Here is a 15,343-nt window from a genome sequence, read left to right on the forward strand (position 1 = left end):
ACCAGAGGACAGACAGCAGAAGAAAGAAGAACTACAATCCTGCAGCTTGTGGAACAAGAACTACATTCACAGAAAGAGAGACAAGATAAAAAGGCAGATGAAGGAACAAGATAAAACCCCAGAAAAACAACTAAATGAAGTGGAGATAGGCAACCTTCCAGAAAAAGAATTCAGAATAATGATAGTGAATATGATCCACGACCTCATAAAAAGAATGGAGGCAAAGATCGAGAAGATGCAAGAAATGTTTAACAAAGACCTAGAAGAATTAGAGAACAAACAAACAGAGATAAACTATACAATAACTGAAATGAAAACTACACTAGAAGGAATCAACAGCAGAAAAACTGAGGCAGAAGAATGGATAAGTGATCTGGAAGACACAATGGTGTAATTCACTGCTGCAGAACAAAATAAAGAAAAAAGAATGAAAAGAAATGAAGACAGCCTAATAGACCTCTGGGACAACATTAAATGCAACAACATTTGCATTTTAGGGGTTGCAGAAGGAGAAAAGAGAGAGAGAGGACCCAAGAAAATATTTGAAGAGATTATAGTGGAAAATTTTCTTAACATAGAAAAAGAAATAGCCACCCAAGTCCAGGAAGCATGGAGAGTCCCATACAGGATAAACACAAGGAGAAACACACTGAGACACATAGTAATCAAATTGGCAAAATTAAAAACAAAAAAATTATTGAAAGCAAGGGAAAAAAAACAAATAACATACAAGGGAATTCCCATAAGGTTAACAGCTGATTTCTCAGCAGAAACTCTACAAGCCAGAAGGGAGTGGCATGATATATTTAAAGTGATGAAAGGGAAAAATCTACAACCAAGATTACTCTACCCGCCAAGGATCTCATTCAGATTCAATGGAGAAATAAAAAGCTTTACAGACAAGCAAAAGCTAAGAGAATTCAGCATCACCAAACCAACTCTACAACAAATGCTAAAGGAACTTCTCTAAGTGGGAAACACAAAAGAAGAAAAGGACCTGCAAAAACAAACCTGAAACAATTAAGAAAATGGTCATAGGAACATACATATCGATAATTACTTAAACGTGAATGGATTAAATGCTCCAACCAAAAGACACAGGCTTGCTGAATGGATACAAAAACAAGACCTATATATATGCTGTCTACAAGAGACTGACTTCAGACCCAGGGACACATACAGACTGAAAGTTAGGGGATGGAAAAAGATATTCCATGCAAATGGAAATCAAAAGAAAGCTAGAGTAGCAATTCTCATAGGAGACAAAATAGACTTTAAAATAAAGAATGTTACAAGAGACAAGGAAGGACACTACATAATGATCAAGGGATCAATACAGGAAGAAGATATAACAATTATAAATATATATGCACCCAACAGAGGAGCATCTCAATACATAAGGAAACTGCTAACAGCTGTAAAAGAGGAAATTGACAGTAACACAGTGCTAGTGGGGGACTTTAACACCTCACTTACACCAATGGAGAGATCATCCAAAATGAAAATAAATAAGGAAACAGAAGCTTTAAATGACACCACAGACCAGATAGATTTAATTGATCCTTACAGTACATTCCATCCAAAAACAGCAGATTACACTTTCTTGCCAAGTGAGCATGGAATGTTCTCCAGGATAGATCACATCTTGGGACACAAATCAAGCCTCAGTAAATTTAAGAAAATTGAAATCATATTAAGTATCTTTTCTGACCACAATGCTATGAGATTAGAAATGAATTACAGGGGAAAAAACGTTAAAAACACAAACACATGGAGGCTAAACACTACATTACTAAATGATCAAGAGATCACTGAAAAAATCAAAGAGGAAATAAAAAAATACCTGGAGACAAATGACAATGAAAACACAAAAATCCAAAACCTATGGGTTGCAGAAAAAGCAGTTCTAAGAGGCAAGTTTATAGCTATACAAGTGTACCTCAAGAAACAAGAAAAATCTCAAAAAATAATCTAACCTTACACATAAAGGAACTAGAGAAAGAAGAACAAACAAAACCCAAAGTTAGCAGAAGGAAAGAAATCATAAAGATCAGAGCAGAAATAAATGATTAGAAACAAAGAAAACAATAGCAAAGATCAATAAAACTAAAAGCTGGTTCTTTGAGAAGTTAAACAATATTGATAATCCATTAGCCAGACTTATCAAGAAAAAGAGAGAGGGGACTCAAATCAATAAAATTAGAATGAAAGAGGAGAAGTTACAACAGACACCGCAGAAATATGAAACATCCTAAGAGACTACTATAAGCAACTCTATGCCAATAAAATGGACAACCTGGAAGAAATGGACAAATTCTTAGAAAGATATAACCTTCCAAGACTGAATCAGGAAGAAATAGAAAATATGAACAGACAAATCACAAGCAATGAAATTGAAACTGTGATTAGAAATCTTCCAAGAAACAAAAGTCCAGGACCAGATGGCTTCACAGATGAATTCCATCAAACATTTAGAGAAGAGCTAAACACCCATTCTTCTCAAACTCTTCCAAAAAATTTCAGAGGAAGGAACACTCCCAAACTCATTCTATGAGGCCACCATCACTCTAATTCCAAAACCAGACAAAGATACTACAAAACAAAGAAAATTACAGACTGATATTACTGATGAATATAGATGCAAAAATCCTCAATAAAATACTAGCAAACAGAATCCAACAACACATTAAAAGGATCATATACCATGATCAAGTGAGATTTATCCCAGGGATGCAAGGATTTTTCAATATATGAAAATCAACCAGTGTGATACACCATATTAACAAATTGAAGAAGAAAAACCATATGGTCAGCTCAATAGATGCAGAAAAAGCTTTTGACAAAATTCATCACCCATTTATGATAAAAACTCTCCAGAAAGTGGGCATAGAGGGAACCTCCCTCAACATAATAAAGGGCATTTATGACAAACCCACAGCAAACATCACTCTCAATGATAAAAAAACTGAAGGCATTTCCTCTAATATCAGGAACAAGACAAGGATGTCCACTCTCACCGCTATTATTCAACGTAGTTTTGGAAGTCCTAGCTTCAGCAATCAGAGAAGAAAATGAAATAAAAGGAATACAAATTGGAAAAGAAGGAGTAAAACTGTCACTGTTTGAAGATGACATGATACTATACATAGAGAAACCTAAAGATGCCACCAGAAAACTACTAGAGCTAACCAATGAATTTTGTAAAGTTGGCAGGATACAAAATTAATGCACAGAAATATCTTGCATTCCTATACACTAATGATGAAAAAGTTAAATGAAGAAAACACTCCCATATACCATTGCAACAAAAAGAATAAAATACCTAGGACTAAACCTACCTAGGGAGACAAAAGACCTGCATGCAGAAAACTATAAGACACTGATGAAAGAAATTAAAGATGATACCAACAGATGGAGAGATACACCATGCTCTTGGATTGGAAGAATCAATATTGTGGAAATGACTATACTACCCAAAGTAAACTACAGATTCAATGCAATCCCTATCAAATTACCAATGGCATTTTTTAGACAACTAGAACAAAAAATCTCAAAATTTCTATGGAGACACAAAAGACCCCGAATAACAAAAGCAGTCTTGAGGGAAAAAAACGCAGTGGTAGGAATCAGACTCCCTGACTTCAGACTATACTACAAAGCTACAGTAATCAAGACAATATGGTACTGGCACAAAAACAGAAACATAGATCAATGGAACAAGATAGAAAGCCCAGAGATAAACCCACGCACCTATGGTCAAATAATTTATGACAAAGGAGGCAGGGATATACAACGGAGAAAAGACAGTCTCTTCAATAAGTGGTACTGGGAAAACTGGACAGCTACATATGAAAGAATGAAATTAGAACACTCCCTAACACTATACACAAAAATAAACTCAAAATGGATTAGAGACCTAAATGTAAGATCAAACCTATAAAACTCTTAGAGGAAAACATAGGAAGAACATTCTTTGACATAAATCACAGCAAGATCTTTTTTGAGCCACCTCCTAGAGAAATGGAAATAAAAACAAAAATGAAAAAATGGGAACTAATGAAACTTCAAAGCTTTTGCACAGCAAAGGAAACCATAAACAATACGAAAAGACAACCCTCAGAATGGGAGAAAATATTTGCAAATGAATCAACGGACAAAGGATTAATCTCCAAAATATATAAACAGCTCATGCAGCTCGATATTAAAAAAACAAACAACCCAATCCAAAAATGGGCAGGAGACCTAAATAGACATTTCTCCAAAGAAGACATACAGATGGCCAAGAAGCACATGAAAAGCTGTTCAACATCACTAATTATTAGAGAAATGCAAATCATACCTCATACAGTGAGGTATCACCTCACACCGGTTAGAGTGGGTGTCATCAGGAAATCTACAAACATCAAATGCTGGAGAGGGTGTGGAGAAAAGGAAACCCTCTTGCACTGTTGGTGGGAATGTAAATTGATACAGCCACTATGGAGAACAGTATGGAGGTTCCTTAAAAAACTAAAAATAGAATTACTGTATGATCCAGCAATCCTACTACTGGGCATATACCCAGAGAAAATCACAATTCAAAAAGACACGTGCACCCCAATGTTCATTACAGCACTATTTACAATAGCCAGGTCACGGAAGCAACCTAAATGCCCATCAACAGACGAATGGATGAAGAAGATGTGGTACATATATACAATGGAATATTACTCAGCCATAAAAAGGAACAAAATTGTGTCATTTGTTGAGATGTGGATGGATCTAGAGACTGTCATTACAGAGTGAAGTAAGTCAGAAAGAGAAAAACAAATATCGTGTATTAACACATATACGTGTAACCTAGAAAAATGGTACAGATGAACCGGTATTCAGGGCAGAAATTGAGACACAGATGTAGAGAACAAACGTGTGGACACCAAGGGGGGAAAGCCGTGGGGCGGTGGGGGTGGTGGTGTGATGAATTGGGCGATTGGTATTGACATGTATACATTGATGTGTATAAAATTGATGACTAATAAGAACCTGCTGTATATAAAAAAAAGAATTTCAAGATTAACTTCTAGTCAAATCCTCCTTAAAAGATTTATTTCCTCAAATGAAGAAAGAGATTAAATAAAATTATGATGCTCTCTGGGAAAACTTAGTGCTGAAAATGTGTCAATGGATTAATGGTTGCTCCAGAGGAAGGTGTAATTCACATTCCGAGAGGAGCAGCTGTTCCATGATAAATGTACTCAGATTACACTTCAGGTTTTTGATACCAGACAGCACACCTGATTGACATCTAGCAAGAGTTGATCAGATTATGTTTTCGGTTTCGTTGCTTTTGTTTCTTACTATTCCCTAGAATGGAGCTAGTTATATTAAACCTAAGAGCCTGATCATTATTCTCTTCACATAGCAGTGGTATTTCGGCTAGTATTAATTCTGTTGTTAAAGATACAGCTGTTGTAGAAAATATTTTGAATTTTTAGTACCATCTGGTGCGCTGAAGGAAGAAGTAATGCTCTAAACATTGGCATCGATCCACTTTCTAAGTGGGTAATACTAGTGCTTTGAAAAAGGGGCTGTCAAAATGAGAGATGAGAGAGTCATTAATCTGAACTGTTTTCATCTTTGTATCTCACTACAGATACTGCAGTACACCAATTAAAATAAACATATTGTATGTGTGCGTGTTAAAAATCCTTCAGAGTAGTTTATCACTTACATGTAACATTGACATTATTAACAGTTCATGTCCAGAAATTTAAATGTCACAATAAAATAATAAAAACTGAAATGGTAACTATCAGTGAGGAGAAGAAGATGTGTCAGGTTGGCCTACAATTGTTAAAAGAGGCAATAAATTGGTACTCAGAGTTAAATTGGTTTTCCCCTCCATCATTCATTATCATCAGATACTTCTTCAGATGTCCACTGAATTCTCATTTTCCCCACAAAACAGGTATTGATTTAGTATGAACTAAAAACATGCAATTACTTATGACATAATTTATTTTGCTTCAAAGAGTTGGGATCGTTTTTTACAAAGATTGTTTTCAGCACCTGAAAGTTCCCCAGAGATCAGAATAAGTATAAATAAGATAGTCAAGTAATTTGCCTAGGACACAAGTCTAAATAGGGTACTAAAACTTCATTGGGGCATAATACATAAAATAAAATGAAGACAATGTGTATATCAGAAGTCCTTATAAGTGGCAGAAGAAATTTTTGATAGGACAGACTGGGTGTAGGGTGAGGAACATTCTTAAGGCGCTTGCTTAAATAATAGGTTACTATTAATGTTAATTTTAAAACAAGTGTATTGGATTTGCTTACAAAGTGAGATATGATGTGGGGATCCAAGGCTGAATTTTAGAGAGAACATCTTGAATGATAGTGGTTTACTTCTGTTCATTCCCCATGCAACTTTCATTCCCTTCTCCAAATAAATGGTAAAAACATACCTAGAAACTGTCTTCTTCAACAAGCACAAAATGATTAGCTTCCTAGGGCACTTACAGCTTTCATAATAACCCTGAGTCAGAGAGATATTCCATAAATTGTAAAGTTATACTGCAAGTTCTTATAGGCTAAGGGGTACACTTGAGGTTTAAAGTGCTATGGAGATTCAGAATAGGCAGACTTCTTTATAGTTGGTCAAATGGGCTGAATGAAGGAAAAAGCATCCTGGAAGAATAAGCATTTTAGCTAAACCTTAAGAGGATTTCAGTCATTGATTTTAATGAGATGTCCAGGCAGAAGGAAAATATGAATTTTCAAACAAAAGAAAATTCAGAATGTTTGTGTAGCAGCAGGTAGTCTAATGTTGAGCTATGAACACCTTGTAGGAGAATAATGGGATGTAAGATTGTAAGGATTGAATGTAAACAGGACATGGAAGAGCTTAAATGGTGAGTGTGACTATTTATTGGGAAACTTCCAAAATTTTTTGAGACAGTATACAGCAACATGGCCATGGGCGGAAGGACAGATGTTGGCAGATGATAATGAGAGAGTAGAAGTGGGTTACACAGTCTAGGTGGCTACTGCAGTGATTTAAAATTGCTGATGGTTAAGAGTTGATGGAGATGTGCATAAAAATAAATGAAAATGGAAAGACAGAGACAAATATAAGCAAATTTTAGAGATAGAAGCAATAAGACAGCAACAGAGCAGATGTTAGAATTCTAGTGAGATGGGGGAATTCAAAGAATGATGGAACATCTACAACATGAATTGGAATAAAGCAATCAGGAAATAAAGATGCCATGGAAAAAATGAGGGGGTGATGATATGAATAGAGTTTGGTACGTATTAAGTTGATTTTAATATGATTTAACATCATTCCCTTCTTTGTAGCATATCATGAAAGAGGGGCACCTTGGTGAAATAATAATAACTATAATTTATTGAACAGCTATAATTCATCAGTTATAATGTAAGATGTTTCACACATGAAGTCCTCCTAAAACCAAAACAACTCTGGAATATAAGTGTTCATTCATCCCCACTTTAAGATGATGAAACTGAAATTCTGATAGGTTACATTATCTGATCAAGGTGACATAACTGATAAGGAGGGCATGTGGAATTTGAATCTACGTCTGTCTGACTTTATTAAACAGAAGAATGAAAATACAACGGATAGAAAATAGCTTTGGGAGACTAACAGGGGAATATTTGACTTTAGAAAGGGGGTTTTATCTCTCTAAGGTAGAAAAGGAAATAAGAGAAATGAGAGACTGAGCAATTCTATACAGTGTAGATAGCACATGACATAGTCTTCTGATTGATGACCAGGAAATTGTTAAAGTTGTAATTGTAGGACACACCTGATTTCAGAAACATTAAATCCTGAAATAATAGGCATCTTAGAATTGAAACTATATTGTGTCAAACTATATTTTGTGAAACTATATTATATGAGCTTGTTTATTATTTTAAGACTGATATTGTCTATGACTAGAAGGAAGCTTCCTTCTGTTCCTTACTTAATAGACTTTTTCCATTTTTGTTGCTTTTAAATAGAAAGAGATGCTGGATAAAATTAAATAATTCTCTTACAGCTAAGCATGTGTTTATTATTTTCTTCTTTTACCTCTCCAATTCTGCCACCCACTCACAGTCAATCAATCTTCAAGGCTTCCCCATTTTACTTCCTCCTAGATTATTTCCTAAAACTCTCCATTTTTCCCATCTCCAGTGCTATCATCCTTCCTAGTCTTGAACACAGTCTTGCTGTTTTACAAACTACTCTCTACACTGAAGCCCTTGTGATTATTTAAAAGTGTAAAATCTCTCTCCTATTTAAAACTCTTCAATAGATTCTCACTGTGCTTTAGATAAAGACCAAATTTTTTTTAAATGACCCAGATTAAAGTCTGTGTGAGCTGGGCTCTGCTTGTATTTTCAGAGTCGGGTGCAGACAGTCGGTATCTCAGAGTCATGTTGCCTTTGTGGCTGTCTTTCCTATTCAGAATCATGAAGATTGGATATAATCATGGACTGCAAAAACAATACAATTACTGTCGATTTACCCTGGATTTTTGACACGTTGTTTCCTCTTTACTTCCTAGGGGCGATGCCAGTTTTGGTCTTTAAAATGTACATTCATAGAAGTTTGGATTAGAAGTCAAGGGAAAGAGTTAGAATTGGGAATTGGAGCCATGAACCAGCATTTCTGACTTTCCATATTAAACTAGAAATCATTGTTTCAAGGGTCTGTTGTAGGTTTACGTGTTTGGTGAATATGCATTAAATAGCACTCAGAGAAAAATTGAGGTAATGATTTCAGGGGAGTTAACTTTCTTCTCTCACCACACTTCTCTTCTTGGGGTTTATTTGAGTGTCAGATTCAAGGTACACAGACTGGAGATAATCATATTCCAGAAACAAGCCAATATAGAGGTTATGCTCATCTAAGACCTGTATTCTGTATACATCAGACTTTAGAGCTTGGTTGTATGAACAAGGATGTTATACATTCAGGTTATTACATCTTATTATACAACTTACATATAACTTGAACTCAAAACATAAAAGCATCTCATTTTTTATGTGGAAATATTTACAATCTGTACAACCCAAGACATTTACTTTGTTCTATGTTCAAACTATATTCTGAGGTTTAAAATCACCAGAACACAAACTATGTTAGAGAAACATAACTGAGAAACCAAATGTAAGGCATCAGGAGTATGGGACTAGAACAATTTGACCAAACCTTAAACATTTTTTGGAGAGAAACACACACTGAATTGAATTTGCCAGAAGAAGGTGAGGTAACTAATTAATTAGACAACACTCTCTCAAGAAAGCCACCACCTTCATGCTGTCCAGGTTGGGCAGGGCTTTTCTTTGCAATGACACTTCTGATAACACACAATTTCCCAAACTCCCTCCTTCTCCCCAGAAAATATATGTTTTGTGCTCCATTCATTCTAGATGACTGCCAACTAATCTTTTAAACTAAGCAATACAAACATTTAAACTGGTTCTAAAAGGTTAATGTTATTCCTCCCATTAGGGCTGAACTGCCATAACTCAAAGAAGTTACTCTAATGGTGCTTATTATAGACACCAAGGCAGGCCAGAGAGCAATTAGGGGTCTTCAATCTATCGGTGCCCCTTAAATCATACACATAAGCAATTGCTTAGGCAGGCTATGGAAAGTCACCCAGACCTTTTTGTTCAAAACTCTATTGAACACTAGGTGCCTATCTTTGGGTGAGTGCATGTACTGGAGATAGAGAGCATTGTTCCAGAGGATAGGCCAGCTAACATGCTGTCCTACCCGGGACCAGAAGAATGTACTACTGCTGATATTGCATGATTTAGGGGGAACTATGGAAATTTCTTCTCCTACTGGCCCGAAACATACCAATGACAACCCAACCTCCTTCCCCCACTTGTTTGTAACTGAATATCAAATTCTAGAACTGAAGTTTTATTAAATGTCTTCTTCGCAATGAAAATTCAAATCCAAATCTTACATTTGTAAACACCTGGGAAGACAACACATTAGATTACCAACAACAGAGTAGTATCGTGGGAAAATTAGGTATCTAGAAAGCAGTTTGGAATATGCAGGGTATGTCTCTATTTTCCTACCTGAAGTATTTCTCCTCTGTCTAAACTTTGAGGCCAATATAAAATGAAATGTCCTCAGAGCCTTGGAGTTATCAGAGATCCTCAGAGAACAAAGAAGAGGTGTATGTGGTGTGTGTGTGTGTGTGTGTGTGTGTGTGTGTGTGTGTGTGTGTGTTTGTGTGTGTGTGATGCACAGAGAGGAAGAGGAGGCAAGGGACAGCCTACACATATTTGAATTTTGCTATCTGCCAAATCACTCTGCCTCTTAATACCACAGAAACAAGAGCTACCTCTAGAAAGTCCATATAGAAGATCTTCTAACTATCTTAAGAAGCCTCAGCCAGGGCCCAGAGACAGAAAAATAAATATAAGAGTTTAAGTGCAGTTTGTTTCATGCAGAAACATCAGCTTAACAGGGACAAGACATGAAACAGATCTATGGTTCAAACATACCACTGAGTATCCAGACTATTTCCTGTAATGAGCTTCTTGGATATAAATAGCATAGTAATACAAATATACATACTTTTTACTAACACCACTTTAACTCTTTCTGGACTCAGCTTTGTAATAAATCTGAAAATGCAATGCATTTGGTTAAGGAGAGTTAGTTTTGGAAGCTTAATGAGCATGATGGCTAACGGGGACAATGCTTTAAAATTCCATTTAGGGACAAAATAATATTAAAAAGAATGTGCTTTTTTAAAATTAATAATCCCTCATTTTTTTTGTATTTTACACATAGACAAATCCTTCAGAAATTAATGTACTAAAAAAAGACAACCAACAGTTAGCTAACAATTTGATTACCATTCTTAACCAGATTAAGCTGATCTTATTTAATAAACACATCATTAGTTTAATCATGGTAATGAGTGACTGCAATGGTCTTTTGAATATTTACTAGGAAATTTAGAAAATTATAAGATGATGTAAAAAGACAATTTTAAACGTTTCCATTTAAAACACAGAAAAGTATTGTTACCATTTTGATGTATTTTCTTCTAGAATTTTTCTCGTGTGTTTGTACAGTTGGTATTCTGATTGTAGCTGTTTCTTTTTGACTTGCAATCCTCCTAAATTTAACAAATAGATTTTTTTAATTTTATGAGACAATTGGGGAAATTTCATCACTAAAAATATATTTGCTCATATTTAGTAAATAATTGTTCATTTTTAACATAATAATGTTATTGAAATTATGTACAAGAGATAAAAAGTGAATGTTAGTAGTTGGATGGTATGATGCCTTGGATTTGCTTTAAAATAATCCAGAGTGGGATGACGTGATATAGGCTAGGAGTTAACAGTTACTGAAGATGAATGATGGGTACATGGAGGTTTATGACAGTATTCAATGGAAAGTTTAAAATATTTAAGTAAGTAATAGGCTATGATTTGTGATACTATATGTTTTATATAAATATATTGGCATATATATATTCATAAACACCTTGGTTTAACTTTAGTAACTATATAACTTAAAATTTCTATACTCATTTATTTTTAAGCCAGTTTAACTTGCTAAAAGCTAAAATGGGTGTGTAATGTCACTCACACAACTCTGTTTGGTTAATTTTTTTCTAAGGTTTTTTGCTGTTTGTTTGTTTTCCTTTATCCTGAAGTTAACTTATTCATTCTGTTAATATATGTCATTGTTCTTTTTTCATTTATGTGTATATATTTTATTGATGTCTCTCTAGTCCTGCTTAAGTTTTTTGCTTTACATTCTAACTTCCACATGTTTTTCATTTATTTGTCCTTGCTTGATAATTCTTGAGCATCCATCATTGTTCTGGTTGTTGTTGTTTAACATTCTCTGACACTTTGTCTTTAGAAAATCTGCTTAAGAAGCATATACTGGATTGGCCAAAAAGTTCGTTCGAGTTTTTCCGTATGATGGCACAGAAAATCCCGAGCCAACTTTTTGGCCAACCCAAATAGCTGTTGTTGTTGTTCTTTGAAAAAAATGAATATCTTTTTATTTAATTGAGGAATAAAATTGATTTTCTCTCAAATTCAAATTGTAGGTCTCATCTTGAGTTTTCTTTTTTCTCATTGGTATGTATGTGTGGACGCATATACACTCACACATACAAATACATACACACAACATATGGACCATTTATATTTTCCTTCAAACTCTGCAGAAATTTGGTAGTTATATAAACTTCTTCTAGTTCTACTAGTAATAAAATTTAAGTACTATAAAAACATTTTTAAATCTTGTTTTTTATAAATTTGAAAGCCAGGAATGAAAAGGTTTGGGTTAATTCTACCCTATATAAGATGAGAAATCCAACATATTTTTTTCTCCCTGTCCACACCCTACCCATTACTATTCTTTGTTGATGTAACATAAGCTTTGCTTTCAAAATATTTTTATTAAATTGTTTACACAAGAGAACTTCTCTTTCATGTTGTTTTGACTTATAATTCACTTCTGTAGAAGTCACAATAACAAAAATATTTAGATAACATGTTTTATTGATTTAATGTTCATCTGTAATTTTACATTATGGCATATATATCTTCTATATGAAACATTATAGTGTGTATATTGTAAAACATTATAAAACACAGAATTCCAATCTCACCTTATATTGTTTATTTCTAAATCTATAGTACTAGTAGAATTTGTTTTCTTCAAATGATCCTATGAGAAACTATGAGAGGAAGGAACACTTCCTTACTCAAACTACAAGGCCAAAATACCCTGATACAAATATCATTCAAAGACATTACAGAAAAGAAAGCTATAGACCAATACACTTTTTGAATTTAACTGCAAAATTCTTAAGAAAATGTTGCAAATAGAATCCAGAATAAGTTTTAACATTACTAGGTAGGGTTCATCCCAGGGATAGTTTTACAGGTTGATAAAGAATCAATGCAATTTAACATTTTAACAAACTAAAGAAGAAGAAGAAGAAGAAAAAAAATATATATATATAATCTTCTAAGTAAATGTAGGAAAACCTTTTTGCAAAATTCAGTACTCATTCATGATACAAAATCTCAGTAAACTAAGAATACAAGGAACTTCCTCAACTTCTTGATAAATGCCATCAAACATAAATCCACAGCATCATACTTAATGGTTTTTTTCTATAATCAGGAACAAATCAAGGACGTTAGCTCTTAGCCTTTTTACTCAATATTGTACTGGAATTCCTAGATGGGTTGGGAAAGTAGAAGTAAAACTATTTTTTTTCAAAAACAATATAATCATCTATGTAGAAAATCCTAAGGAAATCACCAAAAGAAACCCATTAGTAATAGTAAGAGAGTTTAGCAAGTTCATAGAATGTAAAATTAATATAAAACCCTTTTTATTTCTCGGTACTAGCAAAAGTTGGAAATTACAAATTTTAAATACCCTTTAGAACAGCATCAATAATACGAAATGTGTAGGAATAATTGAACAGAATATGTGCAAGACCTGTATACAGTACATGATAAAATATCATGGAGACAAGTTAAAGATCTAAATAAATGGATAGATCATGTATATGGATTGGAAGACTTGATATTGTTATGATGCCATTTATCTCTATTTTGATCTATGGATTCAATTTAATTCCAGCCAGACTCCCAGAAATTATAGAATTTGAAAATTACATCTAAAATACATAGGGAAGGAAGTATGTCAATTAAGATGGTGGACTAGGAAGACACAAAACTCCCCTCACAAACACATTGGAAATACATTTACACGTGGAACAATTCTCATTTAAAACTTAGCAGTAGACTGGCAAAAAGACTCCTGTACAACCAAAGCTGTAAAAAAATCCACATGGAATTGTGTAGGAGGGGAAGAAAAGCCATTGGGTCAAGACCTGTGCCCCTGGGAGAGGACTCAGAGGAAAAGGGAGATTATACAGGTAGAGACTCTCCTTGGGGATGCAGCAGTTTGAGACAAATATTGGGATCCCCAGCTCTGTGGTCTGACACAAGGAAGATGAGCCTAGTTGGTGGGTTAGAGAGCTTGTGGAACTGACAGGAGGAATATGAGAAGCCAGGACTCCACTCGTGAAGAGGGCACATATCCTTGCTTGCTCCCAAAGAAGGGTGGAGGGGGCAGATTGAAAATTGCATTAGTGGCTGGTATGTTTCCCACAACTTCCCAGGGTGGGCCTCTCCCGAGCCAAGTGAATGCTCGAGCTCCACTTGGGAGCTTGGCTGTGAGACACAGAAGCAGGTCAGACCCAAAGTGTTATCTGAGCAGCATGGGGGAAACCATTACTGGCAATTACATGGACAGTGCATCAGAAACATTCCAGATGGCTGACTGAGAACCACCACAGCCCGTGTCATGACACACAAAGAGTGTGCACACCAGCCCCTCTTGCTTCAGCACTGCTCCACTCTGGGATGAAGATGCCAATTCTGGTGGGGGAGAACACACTCTTAAAGGGAACAGACCTGGCTCAGACCCAAACCTCATGGCTTCTGCTTCAGAACCTTGAGACCCACCTCTGCCCCCAATAGGGCAGTGATGGCCACTGAGCAGAGGGAAAGCTCCAGCTCATACCTGCCTCTGACCTTAGCACCTGCTTCTCCAGACCTACCGCCCACCAAGGCGATAGCTGGCAGCACACCCTGAGGAAAAATGTGACTTGCATTCATGTCAAATCCAGCTCTCCCACTGAAGCCACTGGGCACACAGAGACTGTATAAGGATGCTCCCACATAAGGACACAACTTCAGACTGTCACAAGAAACTGTTTCACTTAATTTCACAAAGAAGAGAAAGTTAAGCAAAATGAGAAGACAGAGAAATTTGTTTCAATTGAAAGAGCAAGAGAACTCCTGAAAAAACAACTAATAAAAAAGAAGTAAACAGTTTACCAGATAAAGAATTCAAAGCATTAGTAGTAAGAATGCTAACTGAATTGAGGAAAAGAATAGATGAACACAGTGAGAATTTTAACAAGGAACTAGAAAATATTTTTTAAAAGATCCAGTCAGAACTGAAGAATACAAAAACTGACATGAAAAACACACTAGAAGGAATTAATAGCAGACTAGGTGATATAGAACACATAAGTGATCTGAAAGATAAAATAATGGAAATCACCCAATCAGATCAGAGAAAGGAAAACAAATTTTAAAAATGAGAACATTTTAAGGGACCTGTGGGACATTAAGCAAACCAACATTCACATTATAGGGGTCCCAGAAGGAGAAGAGGGAGAGATGAAGGTTGAAAATGTACTTGATAAAATTATGGCTGAAAACTTCCCAAACTTGAAGAAGGAAACATATT

The sequence above is a fragment of the Neophocaena asiaeorientalis genome, unplaced genomic scaffold (genome assembly GCF_003031525.2).
Source record: "Neophocaena asiaeorientalis asiaeorientalis breed wild unplaced genomic scaffold, Neophocaena_asiaeorientalis_V1.1 scaffold340, whole genome shotgun sequence".
Lineage (NCBI taxonomy): Eukaryota > Metazoa > Chordata > Mammalia > Artiodactyla > Phocoenidae > Neophocaena > Neophocaena asiaeorientalis.